This window comes from Ascaphus truei, chromosome 15 (genome assembly GCF_040206685.1).
Source record: "Ascaphus truei isolate aAscTru1 chromosome 15, aAscTru1.hap1, whole genome shotgun sequence".
Classification (NCBI taxonomy): domain Eukaryota; kingdom Metazoa; phylum Chordata; class Amphibia; order Anura; family Ascaphidae; genus Ascaphus; species Ascaphus truei.
In genome coordinates, this window is record NC_134497.1 from 53,819,912 (window position 1) to 53,841,578 (window position 21,667).

General features: G+C 40.9%; 7 non-coding genes across 7 annotated transcripts; 6 read left to right on the forward strand and 1 right to left on the reverse strand.

Annotated features, from left to right (window-relative positions):
- Nucleotides 1–1,114: 1,114 nt before the first annotated feature.
- Nucleotides 1,115–1,196, forward strand: TRNAS-AGA (transfer RNA serine (anticodon AGA)). Its single transcript has one exon. It is a non-coding gene; the product is annotated as a tRNA-Ser (tRNA).
- Nucleotides 1,197–3,237: 2,041 nt separating this feature from the next.
- TRNAL-UAA (transfer RNA leucine (anticodon UAA)) lies at nucleotides 3,238–3,320 on the forward strand. The gene has a single exon. It is a non-coding gene; the product is annotated as a tRNA-Leu (tRNA).
- Nucleotides 3,321–11,732: 8,412 nt separating this feature from the next.
- On the forward strand, nucleotides 11,733–11,814 carry TRNAS-AGA (transfer RNA serine (anticodon AGA)). Its single transcript has one exon. It is a non-coding gene; the product is annotated as a tRNA-Ser (tRNA).
- Nucleotides 11,815–14,543: 2,729 nt separating this feature from the next.
- On the reverse strand, nucleotides 14,544–14,636 carry TRNAI-UAU (transfer RNA isoleucine (anticodon UAU)). Its single transcript is given in 2 exon segments — nucleotides 14,544–14,579; nucleotides 14,599–14,636. It is a non-coding gene; the product is annotated as a tRNA-Ile (tRNA).
- A 381-nt stretch (nucleotides 14,637–15,017) lies between these two features.
- Nucleotides 15,018–15,099, forward strand: TRNAS-AGA (transfer RNA serine (anticodon AGA)). Its single transcript has one exon. It is a non-coding gene; the product is annotated as a tRNA-Ser (tRNA).
- Nucleotides 15,100–18,082: 2,983 nt separating this feature from the next.
- On the forward strand, nucleotides 18,083–18,164 carry TRNAS-AGA (transfer RNA serine (anticodon AGA)). The gene has a single exon. It is a non-coding gene; the product is annotated as a tRNA-Ser (tRNA).
- A 2,983-nt stretch (nucleotides 18,165–21,147) lies between these two features.
- On the forward strand, nucleotides 21,148–21,229 carry TRNAS-AGA (transfer RNA serine (anticodon AGA)). The gene has a single exon. It is a non-coding gene; the product is annotated as a tRNA-Ser (tRNA).
- The last annotated feature ends 438 nt before the right edge of the window (nucleotides 21,230–21,667 follow it).

Here is a 21,667-nt window from a genome sequence, read left to right on the forward strand (position 1 = left end):
ACAACATAAAATAGAGGAGAAACGGTTTACCCCAATAGAAATAACTTAAGGTGACAAAGGATAGTAAGCACTTTCGTGTGAGAGTGAGGGAATTCTTCCACTTTATATTTACAGATAATATTTGACTTCTTCTTAATGGCTGTGCTAAGTACTGCATGTATTGAGATGTGTACATTCTTTACAGTCTGCCAAAACTATATTGTTTAAATATAATGGGAATAATCAATGTTATAGTTCAACTTCTTATCACACTTCATCACAAATAGCTTTTTATTATGAAAAAGCATTTGTAATGTTTTATTGTTATCATTCACAAAAGCTAACCAGGGCTTTCTAAACCTGTTGAAGAAAAAAACAACTTAGCTTGACTTTTACTGAAAATGGTAATTCATGTACTGTAATAATTGTAACTCCCTGAAGTTTACAGAAAATTAAGAAATTAATCAAATGTAAACTTTATGGAATCTTTTGTGAAACAGAATGATTCTCATTAAGAACAAATGTACTTTCTGCTAGTATATCTGCCATATAAATTATTATTGGTAATCATTCAAATCTTTACCTGAATTAATGAAATGATTATGAAAACAATCCCTTAATTGCTTTTAATTAAAGTTAAGCAGGAAGTACGAAACCCACATGTTCCTTTGTCCCTACACTATAATTAAGGGGGTTTTGTGTAGAAGACCAGACACTTGTTAATTCTTAATAATAATAATTATGATAACTTTTTGATGGAAACTGCTTTGCCCTTGTTCTTCTTGCCCTAATTGCACTATGACTCTGCTCTTCTAATCTCTGACATCCAAGTTAGATCATTTTCCCTTTACTCCTTTTAACCCCTTATATTTTTTTTCTGCCTCAGATCTGTTTCATACTGTACATTGAATGTGGTTAACAAAAAGTATTTCTCATCATTGTTCAAGAACCCAATAGCAGCTTCATTTTACAAAGATAATGTTGTTTAAACAATGTGTACAAACAAGTCATGTAGTTCCCTTTATGAAAATGATCTCAAGGTCAGTTGGTTCATATTGGTCATCATTCATAAGTGAGTGTTACCCATATCCACTCAAAAGCCATCTGTGTGACTGAATTCAGTGCTACCAGCTATGTAGTCATGGCCGAGTAGTTAAGGCGATGGACTAGAAATCCATTGGGGTTTCCCCACGCAGGTTCAAATCCTGCTGACTACGTTGACTTTTTCAGTGCTAAAAAAGTGATATTAAAAACTTCACTGTACTTTTGATTTTGTTTGTATCTGCTTGTCAAAGCAATCTTTACTTACTGGAATATGTGGCACACTAAAGAAGAAAACACTCTGAATTCTTCAAACATTTTCCAAGTTATACATTTTAGTGTGCTGCTGGCTGTAAAACATTTAATAAAAGACTCCATTTCAATAAATGCATTGTCTTCTATTGATAAGTATCTCTATGCTGCAACATAGTGCTAAGAGGTCATTTGTGTGCAATATTTGTACTAAGTGCAGTATTGGCGGATCCGCTCATCCCCAGTTTATTTCCAACTTTTTGTGATTGGGCAATTTGGAGGTAAATTTGCCATTTTAGAGCCCCGAACAGCAGCAAGAAGCTGATTGGGGCTCCTAGAATTGCACGAGTTTGAGAAACTGGCGATGTGCTGCGAAAAAAGGCTTCTCGCCAAACGTTTGGCGGATTTTTTTGTACGCCAAAAAAAAAGGCGAATTTGATTATTTTCGCCAGGTTACCGCAGCTTCCTGAATATCTAGAGGCACTTTTGGCGGAAACCTGGCAAGAACTAATTTATCGGAGCTCTCTGCATAGGCCCCTAAGTCAGAAGCTGGGACGAAGTTATGAAAATAGAAGGTGGCAGTCACGGTTGGGTATTCTACCTGAAAAGAGTACCAAGAAGCCAGGGAGGATTTCCCAGTCAGGGTAAGCCTTTCAAAGAAGGTGCCCTGCACTTATTTGAGGCTAGTTTTCGACCCCAGACCCCTAGTAAGTGTGTAATACTTCTGTATATTTTATATTCATTGTTGTCCGTGAGTTTCACTCAAATAAACCCCATTTTATTCCACTATCTTGTTTTGCCTATTGAATAATCCCTGAATGGTATAAAAGGTGTTAAAAGTGCTGGGCTCCCGTGACATTTGGCTAGACAATAAGATATTAGTACTGGAATACATTATATATTTGCATAACTTATATTTATACAGGCAGCAATATTATGTCAAAGGAAAATGTCATCTTTCTATCTATATGTAACTACTTCTTCAGTTACTGCTATGTACTGACCTTTGGTGGCTCTCTTAGTGGTTGTGGACAATATACTGTATGCAGCTATTCCCGCCCATCTCAAACAGGAAAATACATCCTGTATGTTTGATATATATATATATGGTAAGGAAGAGTAGGCTTGGAAAGTGGAACTAATCAGTGCTTAGGGAAATCATAATTCTAGTGCAGTGTTATAACATTCAATCTATCTAAAAAGACTAACAATATGTATATTATTGCCTAGACTTTCACATTCAATGTCATACATTATTCATTGGAAGTCAACCATGGCCTTGAAAAATATCCCAACTTTATAAGATAACTCACCGTGAAATGCTCCATGAAGGAAAACTATCTATAATAATCAAGAAGATTAAAAGATGGGTTACGAGGCGCAAATTGTAATAAATGTATAATGCACTTCCCCTGACTGAGTAGAAGAAAGCTAGACATTTTGACTCCATTTATGATATGGGATCACTCTTTTACAAAAAGTAAATATGTAACCCTGTTAAGCATAATCTTGATGCAAAAAACCTCTAGCATTTCCAGGAAAAGGTGAAAATGCTGCAGAAAGCACAGTCACTTAGCTATGTTGTTCTCATTCTTCATATATGACTTTTAAGGGCATACTGTACATTGCTGAAGTCCATTTTATCCAGATGACAAAATCTCTATGTCACCACCAGGATGGCCGAGTGGCTAAGGTATTGGACTTAAGATCCAATGGACATATGTCTGCGTGGGATTAACAATATTGAATTCCTAATTCCTGGACATGTTTATATTGTTGATACTTTTGCCATAGTCCCCATATTGATAGTTCATATTTGTCATCATTCATCTGTGAGTGTTACCCATATCCGCTCAAGAACTTTGCCCTTGTTCTTCTTGCCCTAATTGCACTATGACTCTGCTCTTCTAATCTCTGACATTGCTGAAGTCCATTTTATCCAGATGACAAAATCTATATGTCACCACCAGGATGGCCGAGTGGTTAAGGCGTTGGACTTAAGATCCAATGGACATATGTCTGCGTGGGCTCAAACCCCACTCCTGGTATTGCTTTGTTTTGTCAATTAAGAATATTGAATACCTCTTTCCCTGACATGTTTATTTTGTTGATACTTTTGCCACAGTCCACATATTGATAGTTCATATTTGTCATCATTCAAAAATGAGTGTTACCCATATCCGCTCAAGAGCCATCTGTTTGACAGAATTTGGTGGTATCAGCTATGTAGTCATGGCCGAGTGATTAAGGTAATAGATTTGAAATTCATTAGGGTTTCCCCGTGCAAGTTCCAATCCTGCTAACTTCATTGTCCTTTTTCAGTGGTAAAGTGTTATTAAAAACTTCACTGCAGCTGGACTTCCGGTGATGTCAGCTGGCATGGTTGCTTGAGGGAAGAGCTCCCGAGACTCCCTGCCTACAAACAAAAAAAACAATAAAAACAAATACCTTTTTGGGGACCCGACTGGGTAAACGCCAAGAGATGGCAAATTAACTCAAAAGAGCAGTGAATCAGCACATTGCTAAGTTCTGTGCGAGCATACAGAAACCGACGGGCCGAGGAACTGAAACCCTGAACTCCCAAGATGGCGCAGAAGAAAATTCTCAGGGGACTGATATGACCCCATGCGGGGCTGAGGGGGGGGGGGGGCTGCGGGAGACAGAAGAGACAATAGAGGTTTCAAAAGCCTATTTGGAACAACTATTTGAACAATTTTCAACAAAAATGAGGCACAACTTTCAAGAAGACCTACAAATGGCTATAACTGGGGTTAAAGCGGAAATAAAGGAAATGGCAGGGCGCACAGACTAGGTTGAAACAAGTCTGGAGGAGGTGATTTACTTCCAAACCTCTGCGGAGGATGAGATATGCCGCCTGGGATATGAAATCAATTCCCTGAAGGAATCCATTGAGGATCACGAAAACAGAGATCGCCGCAAAACATCCGGATCCGCAACATCCCTGAAGAAATAAAAATGGAGAATCTCAAAACTTACCTGGAAGAACTGTTCCTGTCCCTGATCCCAGAGCTTGCCACCAGGGTCTTAGAGATAGATCATGCTCATAGAGCACTAGGTCCCCGCTCGGAGGATCCTAGAAGGAGAAGAGATGTCATCATACGGATGCACTCTTACTCCATAAAAGAAAAACTGATGTCAGTGTGCAGAGAGAGAGGGGAAATCAATTTCTATAACAAAGCCCTTCAAATGTATAACGATCTCTCCAGAGCCACCATACAACGAAGATGCGACATGAAGCCCCTAATAAAAATATTAAACATCCAAAAAATCCGATACAGGTGGGGATTCCCGTTCAAATTAATCGTACAGCAGAACGGCAAGATTAGGTCAATCTCAAGATCAGAAGACGCCCCTGCCTTTCTAAAATCACTTGGTCTGCTGGGGCTGGAAATCCAGGTAGAAGAGGAGGAGGAGCCGAGTTCCCGCCACCCTGCGCTTCCGCATAGAGCTTCTGAGAGGATCGTCTCTCAGAGAGTCCACAGAACCACGGAGTCTTAACAGCCAGGAACCAGAATAAGAACACCACCGCCCCTGGAGCTGCTTTGCCTCATCTATTACCTCCAGCCCCTGGAGCCCTGATAAAGAATCAGATGCCACCACCATAGCCCTGGGCCACCCGGAATTGAGAGCCACATGAGATCACCCTTAACACCTCTCTATCTGGTCCCCATCCGGCTGGAGGGGAAGGGTTGCTCTTGCTTGTCTTGCTCCTGGCCTGCCCCCTCATACCGTGGGCTCCCCTGGTGTCCTTCCCACCTTGCCCCTCTACTACTGGTCACATGGATGCTGCTCTGGACGGATGGTCGCCCCCCCCCTTGGTGGCCCTTCCCCCACCCCCCTTGTCCGGTTCAAGTTGTGATCGCCGCATATCCCTTGCTGTCCCTCCCCTGCTCCTGTCCCCCCACACCCATTCCTGACCCCTCCGTGCAAGCCCCCTCTGCTAACACCCTGTCCCTACCTTGTACTCTGGGGCCCAGCTTCTCTCCCCGATATTAGGGAGTGTCTTCCGGAGAGTGTCGAGCTGGCACCTACCGGTTGGCACCCCCGGGGGGGGTTGTCTCCATGGAGGTTCTGTCTGCGCTCTATGCTCCTGAGGAGTAGGGGGGTCAAAAGAGCTCTCCTAATGCATCTCGGGACATTCGGGGGGCCCAGAGAAGGAGTACCCCCAAATCTGCAAGGAGGGGGAGATATTCGGGCACCTGAGGGGAGGACACCTATCCTGAATCTCAACTGTCAGGTCTGTTTCTTTTCATACCTGGCCAGAAAATACCTTCAATGGCCTTTGGTTTTTTTCCCTGGGGGTTGTGCCCGAAGCTGGCCCCCTCCCCCCCTCGTTCTCGCTCATTATCTTTCCCCCGCGCCGAGATCATGGACCGTCTCTGGACCATAAAAATCCCCCCTCCCCTCCATCCACTCCCCCCTTCCTTCCCACCTCCCCCCTCCCCCCTTACTTTCCCCCCTCCCCGCTCCTCCCCTGCCCCCCTTCCTTCCCCCCTCCCCCTTCCTTTCCCCCACTCCCCCCTTCCTTTCCCCCACTCCCCCCTTCCTCCCCCACCTTCCTTCCCCCTACCCTTTCCCCCCCTTCCCCCCCTTCCCCCCTTCCTTTCCCCCTACCCCCTACCCCCCTTCCTTCCCTCCCTCCCCCCTTCCTTCCCCCCCTTCCTTCCCCCCCTCCCCCACTTCCTTGCCCCCTCCCCCTTCCATCACCCTTCCTTCCCCCCCTCCCCCTTCCTTCCCCCCTTCCTTCCCCCCCTTACCTTAAACCCTCCCCCTTCCTTCCCCCCTTTCCTTCCCCTCATACCCCCTTCCTTCCCCCCTTCCTTCCTCCCCCTTTCCTTCCCCCCCTCCTCCCCCTTCCTTCCCCCCTCCCCCCCTTCATTCCCCCCTCCCCTTTCCTTCCCCCCCTCCCCCCTTCCTTCCCCCTCCCACCTTCCTCCCCCCTCCCCCTTCCTTCCCCCCTGCCCCCTTCCTTCCCCCCTCCCCCTTTCCTTCCCACCTCCCTCCATCCTTCCACCCTCCCACCTTCCTCCCCCCTTTCCTTCCCCCCTCTCCCCCTTCCTTTCCCCCTCTCCCCCTTCCATCCCCCCCTCTCTCCCTTCCTCCCCCACCTTCCTTCCCCCTCCCTCCCCTTCCTTCCCCCCTTCCTCCCTCCCAACATGACAGTAGTTTTTATTATGATCCCCCCGGAGGGGATAGTTGAGGGTAGGGGATGATGTACACAGAAGCTGCGGGAATGTGTATAAAATTGAAGTTTACTTGTATATAACCTCCTCTGCTGACATAGCTAAAGTAATAAATGTATCTGCTGAAGACTGAGATAAAGGAAAACGGGTTTCTCCTCCCCCCTCCCCCCAATCCCTTTCCCACCCCCCCTCCCAGGCATCCATATCTACCACTAGCGGGACTCTAAAAACAAGGAATGGAAACCCCGGCTTAAAAAGAGAACTACGACAATCGAGCCTCCACCCTGGGAAAGTTGATAAGCCCATTCGTGCTCACAAACATAGACATACATTGCTTCCCTAGATTCAATAAAATTAATATGTATGAATGTCAAGGGGCTCAACTCACACAGGAAAATGAAACTAGCCCTTCAGGAGCTGAAAAAAACCAAGGGGGATATACTTTTCCTCCAAGAAACACACTTTAATTCAGATACCCCCCCAAACTCATTCAAACATCTATATCCCCAAGCATATAATGCTTCCTACTCCGTGAAAAAAAGAGGAGTAGCTATCCTATTCAAATATAATAATCCCTATATAATGGAAAAAATAGTCAAAGACCCGGGAGGCAGGTTCCTTGTGATTCAGGGTTCCCTCTCAGGATCTCTTGTAACCCTATGTAACATATATGCTCCGAATGACCACCAAACGGAATTTTTGACAGAGGTCCTGGAGTCTATAGACCCGCTATCCCTCTCCTCACTGATTGTAGCAGGAGATTTTAATATGTCAAGTATCCCGGAAGTGGATAAATCAGACCCCTCGGAGTCTGGACACTCCAGAACTACTCTCAAAAAAGCGAAGGAGTTTAAAGAAATAATGCAAAGCTTCTCCCTGTTAGACATATGGAGAGCCCAGCACCCAGGTCAGCGGGACTATACGTTTTTCTCGGCCCCTCATCAGTCCTATTCGAGGATTTACTATTTCTTGGGTACCAAAAATATTCTCCAGGCATCCGCCCAGTCTAACATAGGATCTATATCCTTGTCGGACCATGCCCCTATCGAATTAGCGCTCTCATTGCCCTTAAGCAATAACAGTAAATATCCCTTGAAATTAAATGACTCTCTGTTAAATTTGCAAGAAACAGAGAGCGTAATTAAACAAAAACTCAAAGAATATTTTCTACTAAACAAAGGCTCAGTGTCCTCCCCGACAACGCTCTGGGAGGCACACAAGGCATCAATTAGATGGGACCTTATTTCTATCGCAGCATATATAAAAAAATTAAAAATAAAACAATATAAATTGGCAGAGGACAATTTGGCCAATATCGAACAAAAGCACAAACAGAACCCCTCAAAAAAACTATATAAATTATTAGAAAGTGTGAGGAGTCTGGGATCGCGGCGCCCGCGCCCTGGTTCCTCCTCGCCTTCGTTAACCCCAGCTGCCGAAATGCGTGCCCCTCGCTGGCGCCACTTACCTCCTGCTGCTCTGGGGGTTCCACGCCATCCCCGACGGTCTCTCGTTCCTACTAGCTCTTCCCTCTCCCATGCAGCTGCCATGTGTTCCGGCCGCGCGCGTGAACAGCTCGCGCTGGGTGAAGATAATTTATTCACTGCTCTAGCAGTGAAACCACGCCCCCAACAGAATAATAGGATCTCTGGCAAGAATAAGAGTCCTCACCTGCCTGCCAATCAAGTGGACCTATGCAGGATAGCTACACGCACTCCTCCAGGTATGTCTCCACCTCTGATTGGTCAGCCGCACTTTATAATGCCTGTCCTCCCTCTCACTCGTTGCTCGACATAGTTTCCACTAGGATTACTACTCTGGCATTCTCTCTCTTATTCTCTCAGGTTACGACTTGGCTTGGTGGACGTCTATCTCTGGCTCTCAACCCCTGCTTGGACAATGACCTTCCGGAATTCTCCAATCCCTGACCTTGGCTAAAATGGCAACGACGACGGCACATCTTCACCGGTACCGGCAAGTATTGCTAGCTAACATCACCTGGCCTGGCAATGCCTAATTCACCACACTCCGGACACGCTCCTTTTGCTGCGGGTGCATGCCCATATACGTTCCTCACCTCAGTAGAAGGGATGGGTCTGGTCTGTGGGCAACACCGGCGTAACATTATGTCGAGCCCACAAGACGCAGACCAGACAGATGTGGACTCTATGATGATGGCCATGTACCAACAAATCCAGGCCTTAACGGATCAAGTGGTTCACCTTTCCCAACAGGTACAGGACCTTTCTCTACAGGCACCACCTGAGGCTGCACCGCCGGCGCAGTCCGATTCAACATCCAATTTATCCTCAGCTCCGAAGATTCCGGCTCCGAAGCCCTACGCAGGGGACCCCCATGCTTGCCGTGGCTTTCTCAACCAATGTGAGATCCAGTTCGAGATGGCTCCACAGCTGTATTCTACTGGTCGGAAAAAGGTAGCTTATGTATACAGTCTGCTCACAGGTAATGCACTGGCATGGGCCTCCCCGATCTGTGAACTGCATCCTGATATTACTCGAGATTACGCAGCCTTCAGACGAGACTTTCGACAGGTCTTCGACACCCCCGCACGACAAGAGACTGCTTCTGATTCCCTGCTGCAGCTTACACAGGGACGTTGGCCTGTGGCCCAATACGACTTGGAATTCAGGACCATAGTAGCTGAGACTCGTTGGGGTCAGGAGGGCTTAGTCTCCATCTTCTGGAATGGCCTATCGGACTCCTTGAAGGATGAACTTGCTTCACAACCCAGACCAGGACTGCTGGAGGACCTCATCACCCTGGCTATTCGTATGGACCAGCGTCTTCAGGTACGTCGCGCTCAGCGTCAGCAACCCCGGGCTACGCCTTTCCGTACTTCCTTCTCCAGGTCCTCTTCTACCTCGAGACCCGTCTTCACCCCGCTTCCTGTGCTGGAAGCCCCAGAGCCGATGCAACTCAGAGTCCAGCAACCTCGGGCACCCTTACGACAATTTCGCTCAACCGGAGAGTCGTGCGATCATTGCAGATCTTCTCAGCAGCGTACCCTTGACCATCCACCATCTCTGAGAAATGACCAAACCCAGTGAGTACGAAGGGGCGCTTCCTGGGTGCTAAATCTCCTTGCCCCCTACCCAGAAGGGAACTCCCTAAAAGATTGACCATTCACACATTCCACAGCAGCATTTATCGATTCAGGCGCAGGAGGGAACTTCATGGACCAGACCTTTTCTGAACAAAATCAGATCCCACTTTCCAAGAAGAACTCCCCCGTTGCCTTGGTCGGGATTGATAATCGGCCACTCACTCCGGCATATATCTCCTTGGAGACCGGACCTATCACCCTTACTTCTTACTCTCACAAAGAGACTCTGGGCTTTGACGTGATTCATGCCCCGGGTACACCGATCACGCTTGGCCTGCCCTGGTTGCAGAAGCACAATCCGCTCATCGACTGCGGTCAAGGTCAGAAGAATCTTCTTTGTCTACGGAACGTCCGTCCTATCTACCAGCTAAAACATCCAATCCTCAGAGGGAGTTACCTTCCCCTTACGCAGAATTTTTGGATGTTTTTAGCAAGATGCAATCCGAGCTCCTAACTCCTCATCGTTCCTACGACAGTCTGATTGACCTGGTCCCTGGATACACCTTGCAAAAGGCCAAATCTTATCCTCTCTCGTTGCCCGAGATAGAAGCCATGGATGAGTATATTCGTGAGACTCTAAAGCGGGGCTTTATACGTCATTCCAACTCTCCCGCGGGGGCTGGATTCTTCTTCATCAAGAAGAAAGATGGTTCTCTCAGACCATGTATTGATTACCGGGGTCTGAACCATATTACGTTGAAGAATCATTATCCACTCCCACTCATCTCCGAACTCTTCGACAGACTTCAGGGGGCCAACCTCTTTACCAAACTTGACCTCCGTGGGGCATACAACCTCATCCATATCCGAGAGGGCGATGAATGGAAAACTGCCTTCAACACCCGTAGTGGGCACTACGAAAACCTAGTGATGCCCTTCGGTTTGTGCAATGCACCAGCAGATTTTCAGGACTTTATCAATGACATCTTTCGGGATGTCCTCAATCGTTTTGTGATTGTCTACCTGGATGACATCCTTATTTTTTCCCAAAACTTACAGGATCATATCATCCACACGAAGTTTGTGCTTTCACGCCTCCGAGAGAACCGGTTGTTTGCAAAAATGGAGAAATGCCTTTTTCACCAGTCTTCCACTTCCTTTCTTGGGTACATTATCTGCAACAGAGGCTTAGCCATGGACCCAGAAAAACTGAAAGCCATCGTGGATTGGCCACAACCCAATTCCCTCAAATCTATTCAGCGATTTTTAGGTTTTTCCAATTATTACCGGAAGTTTATTCGTAACTTTTCTACCATCATCGCTCCGATCATGGCACTGACCCAAAAAGGTGCAGACCCTTCATCTTGGTCACCTGAGGCAGCCACGGCTTTCAAAACACTGAAACAAGCCTTTGTCTCTACTCCCATCCTTCAACATCCGAACACTAATTTCCCATTCACCCTAGAGGTTGATGCTTCTGACTGTGGGGCTTGTGCGGTTCTGTCTCAGAAATTTTCTCCCCAGGACAAACTTCACCCTTGCGGGTTTTTTTCTAAAAAGTTTTCTATAGCGGAAAGAAATTATGACGTGGGCAATAGGGAACTTTTGGCCGTCAAACTGGCTCTTCAAAAATGGAGGCATCTTCTGGAAGGGTCAAAAGACTGGGCATCTCATCTTCCTTTTCTTCCGGATATCACCCTCAATACATTCAAACAATGCTATTGGTTGATGAAACAAAAAAGTATATGCTCCAGGTGAGGCTTGAACTCACAACCTCGGCATAGCTTAGTTAATCTATTGCGCCACTGGAGCACATGCCTGTAATGATCTATGTTCATCTTGACCCAAGTTTGCTCCAAATCTGCTCTTTTAATCTCTGACATCCAAGTTAGATCATTATCCCTTTACTCCTTTTAACCCCTTATCTTTTTTTTCTGCCTCAGATCTGTTTCATACTGTACATTGAATGTGGTTAACAAAAAGTATTTCTCGTCATTGTTCAAAAACCCAATAGCAGCAACATTTTACAAAGATAATGTTGTTTAAACAATGTGTACAAACAAGTCATGTATTTCTCTTTATGAAAATATTCTCAAGGTTATTTGGTTCATATTGGTCATCATTCAAAAGTGAGTGTTACCCATATCCACTCAAAAGCCATCTGTGTGACTGAATTCAGTGTTACCAGCTATGTAGTCATGGCCGAGTGGTTAAGGCGATGGACTAGAAATCCATTGGGGTTTCCCCGCGCAGGTTCAAATCCTGCTGACTACGTTGACTTTTTCAGTGGTTAAGTGTTATTAAAAACTTCACTGCACTTTTCATTTTGTTTGTATCTGCTTGGCAAAGCAATCTTTACTTACTGGAATATGTGGCACATTAAAGAAGAAAACACTCTGAATTCTTCAAACATTTCCCAAGTTATATATTTTAGGGTGCTGATGGCTGTAAAACATTTAATAAAGGACTCCATTTCAATAAATGCATTGTCTTCTATAAGTATCTCTATGCTGCAACATAGTGCTAAGAGGTCATTTGTGTGCAATACTTTGCACAACATAAAATAGAGGAGAAACGATTTACCCCTACAGAAAAAACTTAAGGTGACAGAGGATAATGAGCACTTTAGTGTGAGAGTGAGGGAATTCTTCCACTTTATATTTACAGATAATATTTGACTTCTTCATAATGACTGTGCTAAGTACTGCATGTATTGGGATGTGTACATTCTTTACAGTCTGCCAAAACTATATTGTTTAAATATAATGGGAATAATCAATGTTATAGTTCAACTGCTTATCACACTTCAGTATAAATAGCTTTTTGTTATGAAAAAACATTTGTAATGTTTTATTGTTATCATTCACAAAAGCTAAGCAGGGCTTTCTAAACCTGTTGAAGAAAAAAACAACTTAGCTTGAATTTTACTGAAAATGGTCATTAATGTATGTAATAATTGTACTATGACTTCCTGAAGTTTACAGAAAATTAAGACATTAATCAAATGTAAACTTTATGGAATCTTTTGTGAAACAGAATTATTCTCATTAAGAACAAATGTACTTCGTACTTTGATATTAAATTCAGAGACAGAACATTTTATATTAAAATCAGATTTAATGTTTTTGGGGCGTTCAATATGATCTTATAGGGGTTCTGTATGTTTTTGTCTTGCAGATAAAGAATATTGAATACCTAATTCTTGGACATGTTTATTTTGTTGATACTTTTGCCATAGTCTGCATATTCATAGTTCCCTCTAGATACCAAAGAGATCAATGTTGATATCCCTCCACCCTTTGTATGTCAAAATTGATCAAAAAACATGATTTTTTGTGTGAGTTGCAAAGTTCAAATGTGTTGGAATATTTTATTCTATGCTTAAGGCATTTAAAATATCTTTATCAAGCCTTGTTCCTTCATATTTACTTTCACTGTGTGTTACTCAAATATTCAATGTTGTTTTAGCATGTTATCCTTTAGCTTGCTATGTAATTGGCAAAAAAAAGAAGATTCTTTATTCCTCTTCTATGTTGTCATTTATGATTGCCCACTCTGATAAAGCATAAAGCATAAAGCACGTAAAACTGAAAGAAAAGATGGTCGTACATGCAAAACTTCTTTCAGCACTCTTGGTTTCTCCCACATACACGATCCACTCGCCGATAGCAATAAGATAATTTATTAAATTGAAGACTCTGGTGAAATAGCATGGGGTTGTGCTACAGTGAGGATTAACTCTTAAGTGGAATTTATACTTGTTTGGATTTAAAAACGTAGAAAAACATAAACCGCGGGTGACGCCGGCATGAATGCAACATGAAAGCGGTATGAATGCGGCATGAACGTGGTGAAGTGCGGTGAAGTGCGTGGCATTCGCAAAAAATTCCCGAAAAAAGTTGGAGATGTTGGAGAATAAAAGGGGCTGCGGCTGTATAGCAAAAAGATAATTTATTAAATTGAAGACTGGTGAAATAGCATGGGGTTGTGCTACAGTGAGGATTAACTCTTAAGAGGGATTTATACTTGTTTGGATTTAAAAACAAAACGTAGAAAAACATCAACTGCGGATGACGCAGGCATGAATGCAACATGAAAGCGGTATGAATGTGGCATGAACGTGGTGAAGTGCTGTGAAGTGCGTGGCATTCGGAAAAAATTCCCGAAAAAAGTTGGAGATGTTGGAGAATAAAAGGGGCTGCGGCTGTATAGCAAAAAGATAATTTATTAAATTGAAGACTGGTGAAATAGCATGGGGTTGTGCTACAGTGAGGATTAACTCTTAAGAGGGATTTATACTTGTTTGGATTTAAAAACAAAACGTAGAAAGCTTTTGTTCCACCACCGCCATTCAGATGCAAATTGTGTTTGAAAAAATATTTCTGGCTTGATTGAAAAGTAGAATGTGGCTTTGCTAGGGTGAATTTTAACTCTTACTGGGGTTTTGTATTGAGTTCAGATTTGTTTATTAATCATTCTCAGGAGGTAGGTGGAGGAAATGTAATAACTACAGATTATGAGAGAGGTGAGAAGTGGATTACATATGGTGAGCAAGATATAAATGTGAGAGGTGAATAGTTGGGGTAAGAAGGGGGGATAGGCTGACCCTTACTTAGTACAGATAGACAGGGTGCTCATTAAAGATAGCCTTTTTAGGATATATAAATCTGGAAAAATATGTATCCTCTAGACCCAAATAATGAGTAGCATTGGCTCCACTGGGGTATTTTGGTTTGAAAAAAGGAAGAATATGCTTGGAAAGCTCTCATTTTTAAAATGTTTTTAAATCATACATCATCAATTACAAATATCTTCTTGCCCACATTGAGACACCTATTGTATTTGACTGCTTTACATTCGCTCCAATGTAAGCCAAATAGGAAAATGAGGAAATGTTGTTTTTTATGTAAAAGATTACATTTAGCAATTTACATCCATAGGCCTTTTATTTAACATTGTATACATTCAAACAATGCTATTGCTTAATGAAACAAAAAAGGATATGTTCCAGGTGAGGCTTGAACTCACAACCTCGGTATAGCTTAGCACGTACTGCCATATAAGTACCGCGCGCTAACCGATTGCGCCACTGGAGCACATACCTGTAATTTTTCTATGTTCTTGTTGCCCCAATTGTCCTCCAAATCTGCTCTTTTAATCTCTGACATCCAAGTTAGATCATTTTCTCTTTACTCCTTTTAACCCCTTTTCTTTTTTTTCTGCCTCAGATCTGTTTCATACTGTACATTGAATGTGGTTAACAAAAAGTATTTCTCGTCATTGTTCAAAAACCCAATAGCAGCAACATTTTACAAAGATAATGTTGTTTAAACAATGTGTACAAACAAGTCATGTATTTCTCTTTATGAAAATATTCTCAAGGTTATTTGGTTCATATTGGTCATCATTCAAAAGTGAGTGTTACCCATATCCACTCAAAAGCCATCTGTGTGACTGAATTCAGTGCTACCAGCTATGTAGTCATGGCCGAGTGGTTAAGGCGATGGACTAGAAATCCATTGGGGTTTCCCCGCGCAGGTTCAAATCCTGCTGACTACGTTGACTTTTTCAGTGGTTAAGTGTTATTAAAAACTTCACTGCACTTTTCATTTTGTTTGTATCTGCTTGGCAAAGCAATCTTTACTTACTGGAATATGTGGCACATTAAAGAAGAAAACACTCTGAATTCTTCAAACATTTCCCAAGTTATACATTTTAGGGTGCTGATGGCTGTAAAACATTTAATAAAGGACTCCATTTCAATAAATGCATTGTCTTCTATTGATAAGTATCTCTATGCTGCAACATAGTGCTAAGAGGTCATTTGTGTGCAATACTTTGCACAACATAAAATAGAGGAGAAACGATTTACCCCTACAGAAAAAACTTAAGGTGACAGAGGATAATGAGCACTTTAGTGTGAGAGTGAGGGAATTCTTCCACTTTATATTTACAGATAATATTTGACTTCTTCATAATGACTGTGCTAAGTACTGCATGTATTGGGATGTGTACATTCTTTACAGTCTGCCAAAACTATATTGTTTAAATATAATGGGAATAATCAATGTTATAGTTCAACTGCTTATCACACTTCAGTATAAATAGCTTTTTGTTATGAAAAAACATTTGTAATGTTTTATTGTTATCATTCACAAAAGCTAAGCAGGGCTTTCTAAACCTGTTGAAGAAAAAAACAACTTAGCTTGAATTTTACTGAAAATGGTCATTAATGTATGTAATAATTGTACTATGACTTCCTGAAGTTTACAGAAAATTAAGACATTAATCAAATGTAAACTTTATGGAATCTTTTGTGAAACAGAATTATTCTCATTAAGAACAAATGTACTTCGTACTTTGATATTAAATTCAGAGACAGAACATTTTATATTAAAATCAGATTTAATGTTTTTGGGGCGTTCAATATGATCTTATAGGGGTTCTGTATGTTTTTGTCTTGCAGATAAAGAATATTGAATACCTAATTCTTGGACATGTTTATTTTGTTGATACTTTTGCCATAGTCTGCATATTCATAGTTCCCTCTAGATACCAAAGAGATCAATGTTGATATCCCTCCACCCTTTGTATGTCAAAATTGATCAAAAAACATGATTTTTTGAGTGAGTTGCAAAGTTCAAATGTGTTGGAATATTTTATTCTATGCTTAAGGCATTTAAAATATCTTTAATATTAACATCAAGCCTTGTTCCTTCATATTTACTTTCACTGTGTGTTACTCAAATATTCAATGTTGTTTTAGCATGTTATCCTTTAGCTTGCTATGTAATTGGCAAAAAAAAGAAGATTCTTTATTCCTCTTCTATGTTGTCATTTATGATTGCCCACTCTGATAAAGCATAAAGCATAAAGCACGTAAAACTGAAAGAAAAGATGGTCGTACATGCAAAACTTCTTTCAGCACTCTTGGTTTCTCCCACATACAAGATCCACTCGCCTATAGCAATAAGATAATTTATTAAATTGAAGACTCTGGTGAAATAGCATGGGGTTGTGCTACAGTGAGGATTAACTCTTAAGTGGAATTTATACTTGTTTGGATTTAAAAACGTAGAAAAACATAAACCGCGGGTGACGCCGGCATGAATGCAACATGAAAGCGGTATGAATGCGGCATGAACGTGGTGAAGTGCGGTGAAGTGCGTGGCATTCGGAAAAAATTCCCGAAAAAAGTTGGAGATGTTGGAGAATAAAAGGGGCTGCGGCTGTATAGCAAAAAGATAATTTATGAAATTGAAGACTGGTGAAATAGCATGGGGTTGTGCTACAGTGAGGATTAACTCTTAAGAGGGATTTATACTTGTTTGGATTTAAAAACAAAACGTAGAAAAACATCAACTGCGGGTGACGCAGGCATGAATGCAACATGAAAGCGGTATGAATGCGGCATGAACGTGGTGAAGTGCGGTGAAGTGCGTGGCATTCGGAAAAAATTCCCGAAAAAAGTTGGAGATGTTGGAGAATAAAAGGGGCTGCGGCTGTATAGCAAAAAGATAATTTATTAAATTGAAGACTGGTGAAATAGCATGGGGTTGTGCTACAGTGAGGATTAACTCTTAAGAGGGATTTATACTTGTTTGGATTTAAAAACAAAACGTAGAAAGCTTTTGTTCCTCCACCGCCATTCAGATGCAAATTGTGTTTGAAAAAATATTTCTGGCTTGATTGAAGAGTAGAATGTGGCTTTGCTAGGGTGAATTTTAACTCTTACTGGGGTTTTGTATTGAGTTCAGATTTGTTTATTAATCATTCTCAGGAGGTAGGTGGAGGAAATGTAATAACTATAGATTATGAGAGAGGTAAGAAGTGGATTACATATGGTGAGCAAGATATAAATGTGAGAGGTGAATAGTTGGGGTAAGAAGGGGGGATAGGCTGACCCTTACTTAGTACAGATAGACAGGGTGCTCATTAAAGATAGCCTTTTTAGGATATATAAATCTGGAAAAATATGTATCCTCTAGACCCAAATAATGAGTAGCATTGGCTCCACTGGGGTATTTTTGGTTTGAAAAAAGGAAGAATATGCTTGGAAAGCTCTCATTTTTAAAATGTTTTTAAATCATACATCATCAATTACAAATATCTTCTTGCCCACATTGAGACACCTATTGTATTTGACTGCTTTACATTCGCTCCAATGTAAGCCAAATAGGAAAATGAGGAAATGTTGTTTTTTATGTAAAAGATTACATTTAATCTCTGACATCCAAGTTAGATCATTTTCCCTTTACTCCTTTTAACCCCTTTTCTTTTTTTTCTGCCTCAGATCTGTTTCATACTGTACATTGAATGTGGTTAACAAAAAGTATTTCTCGTCATTGTTCAAAAACCCAATAGCAGCAACATTTTACAAAGATAATGTTGTTTAAACAATGTGTACAAACAAGTCATGTATTTCTCTTTATGAAAATATTCTCAAGGTTATTTGGTTCATATTGGTCATCATTCAAAAGTGAGTGTTACCCATATCCACTCAAAAGCCATCTGTGTGACTGAATTCAGTGCTACCAGCTATGTAGTCATGGCCGAGTGGTTAAGGCGATGGACTAGAAATCCATTGGGGTTTCCCCGCGCAGGTTCAAATCCTGCTGACTACATTGACTTTTTCAGTGGTTAAGTGTTATTAAAAACTTCACTGCACTTTTCATTTTGTTTGTATCTGCTTGGCAAAGCAATCTTTACTTACTGGAATATGTGGCACATTAAAGAAGAAAACACTCTGAATTCTTCAAACATTTCCCAAGTTATACATTTTAGGGTGCTGATGGCTGTAAAACATTTAATAAAGGACTCCATTTCAATAAATGCATTGTCTTCTATTGATAAGTATCTCTATGCTGCAACATAGTGCTAAGAGGTCATTTGTGTGCAATACTTTGCACAACATAAAATAGAGGAGAAACGATTTACCCCTACAGAAAAAACTTAAGGTGACAGAGGATAATGAGCACTTTAGTGTGAGAGTGAGGGAATTCTTCCACTTTATATTTACAGATAATATTTGACTTCTTCATAATGACTGTGCTAAGTACTGCATGTATTGGGATGTGTACATTCTTTACAGTCTGCCAAAACTATATTGTTTAAATATAATGGGAATAATCAATGTTATAGTTCAACTGCTTATCACACTTCAGTATAAATAGCTTTTTGTTATGAAAAAAAATTTGTAATGTTTTATTGTTATCATTCACAAAAGCTAAGCAGGGCTTTCTAAACCTGTTGAAGAAAAAAACAACTTAGCTTGAATTTTACTGAAAATGGTCATTAATGTATGTAATAATTGTACTATGACTTCCTGAAGTTTACAGAAAATTAAGACATTAATCAAATGTAAACTTTATGGAATCTTTTGTGAAACAGAATTATTCTCATTAAGAACAAATGTACTTCGTACTTTGATATTAAATTCAGAGACAGAACATTTTATATTAAAATCAGATTTAATGTTTTTGGGGCGTTCAATATGATCTTATAGGGGTTCTGTATGTTTTTGTCTTGCAGATAAAGAATATTGAATACCTAATTCTTGGACATGTTTATTTTGTTGATACTTTTGCCATAGTCTGCATATTCATAGTTCCCTCTAGATACCAAAGAGATCAATGTTGATATCCCTCCACCCTTTGTATGTCAAAATTGATCAAAAAACATGATTTTTTGAGTGAGTTGCAAAGTTCAAATGTGTTGGAATATTTTATTCTATGCTTAAGGCATTTAAAATATCTTTAATATTAACATCAAGCCTTGTTCCTTCATATTTACTTTCACTGTGTGTTACTCAAATATTCAATGTTGTTTTAGCATGTTATCCTTTAGCTTGCTATGTAATTGGCAAAAAAAAGAAGATTCTTTATTCCTCTTCTATGTTGTCATTTATGATTGCCCACTCTGATAAAGCATAAAGCATAAAGCACGTAAAACTGAAAGAAAAGATGGTCGTACATGCAAAACTTCTTTCAGCACTCTTGGTTTCTCCCACATACAAGATCCACTCGCCTATAGCAATAAGATAATTTATTAAATTGAAGACTCTGGTGAAATAGCATGGGGTTGTGCTACAGTGAGGATTAACTCTTAAGTGGAATTTATACTTGTTTGGATTTAAAAACGTAGAAAAACATAAACCGCGGGTGACGCCGGCATGAATGCAACATGAAAGCGGTATGAATGCGGCATGAACGTGGTGAAGTGCGGTGAAGTGCGTGGCATTCGGAAAAAATTCCCGAAAAAAGTTGGAGATGTTGGAGAATAAAAGGGGCTGCGGCTGTATAGCAAAAAGATAATTTATTAAATTGAAGACTGGTGAAATAGCATGGGGTTGTGCTACAGTGAGGATTAACTCTTAAGAGGGATTTATACTTGTTTGGATTTAAAAACAAAACGTAGAAAAACATCAACTGCGGGTGACGCAGGCATGAATGCAACATGAAAGCGGTATGAATGCGGCATGAACGTGGTGAAGTGCGGTGAAGTGCGTGGCATTCGGAAAAAATTCCCGAAAAAAGTTGGAGATGTTGGAGAATAAAAGGGGCTGCGGCTGTATAGCAAAAAGATAATTTATTAAATTGAAGACTGGTGAAATAGCATGGGGTTGTGCTACAGTGAGGATTAACTCTTAAGAGGGATTTATACTTGTTTGGATTTAAAAACAAAACGTAGAAAGCTTTTGTTCCTCCACCGCCATTCAGATGCAAATTGTGTTTGAAAAAATATTTCTGGCTTGATTGAAGAGTAGAATGTGGCTTTGCTAGGGTGAATTTTAACTCTTACTGGGGTTTTGTATTGAGTTCAGATTTGTTTATTAATCATTCTCAGGAGGTAGGTGGAGGAAATGTAATAACTATAGATTATGAGAGAGGTAAGAAGTGGATTACATATGGTGAGCAAGATATAAATGTGAGAGGTGAATAGTTGGGGTAAGAAGGGGGGATAGGCTGACCCTTACTTAGTACAGATAGACAGGGTGCTCATTAAAGATAGCCTTTTTAGGATATATAAATCTGGAAAAATATGTATCCTCTAGACCCAAATAATGAGTAGCATTGGCTCCACTGGGGTATTTTTGGTTTGAAAAAAGGAAGAATATGCTTGGAAAGCTCTCATTTTTAAAATGTTTTTAAATCATACATCATCAATTACAAATATCTTCTTGCCCACATTGAGACACCTATTGTATTTGACTGCTTTACATTCGCTCCAATGTAAGCCAAATAGGAAAATGAGGAAATGTTGTTTTTTATGTAAAAGATTACATTTAATCTCTGACATCCAAGTTAGATCATTTTCCCTTTACTCCTTTTAACCCCTTTTCTTTTTTTTCTGCCTCAGATCTGTTTCATACTGTACATTGAATGTGGTTAACAAAAAGTATTTCTCGTCATTGTTCAAAAACCCAATAGCAGCAACATTTTACAAAGATAATGTTGTTTAAACAATGTGTACAAACAAGTCATGTATTTCTCTTTATGAAAATATTCTCAAGGTTATTTGGTTCATATTGGTCATCATTCAAAAGTGAGTGTTACCCATATCCACTCAAAAGCCATCTGTGTGACTGAATTCAGTGCTACCAGCTATGTAGTCATGGCCGAGTGGTTAAGGCGATGGACTAGAAATCCATTGGGGTTTCCCCGCGCAGGTTCAAATCCTGCTGACTACGTTGACTTTTTCAGTGGTTAAGTGTTATTAAAAACTTCACTGCACTTTTCATTTTGTTTGTATCTGCTTGGCAAAGCAATCTTTACTTACTGGAATATGTGGCACATTAAAGAAGAAAACACTCTGAATTCTTCAAACATTTCCCAAGTTATACATTTTAGGGTGCTGATGGCTGTAAAACATTTAATAAAGGACTCCATTTCAATAAATGCATTGTCTTCTATTGATAAGTATCTCTATGCTGCAACATAGTGCTAAGAGGTCATTTGTGTGCAATACTTTGCACAACATAAAATAGAGGAGAAACGATTTACCCCTACAGAAAAAACTTAAGGTGACAGAGGATAATGAGCACTTTAGTGTGAGAGTGAGGGAATTCTTCCACTTTATATTTACAGATAATATTTGACTTCTTCATAATGACTGTGCTAAGTACTGC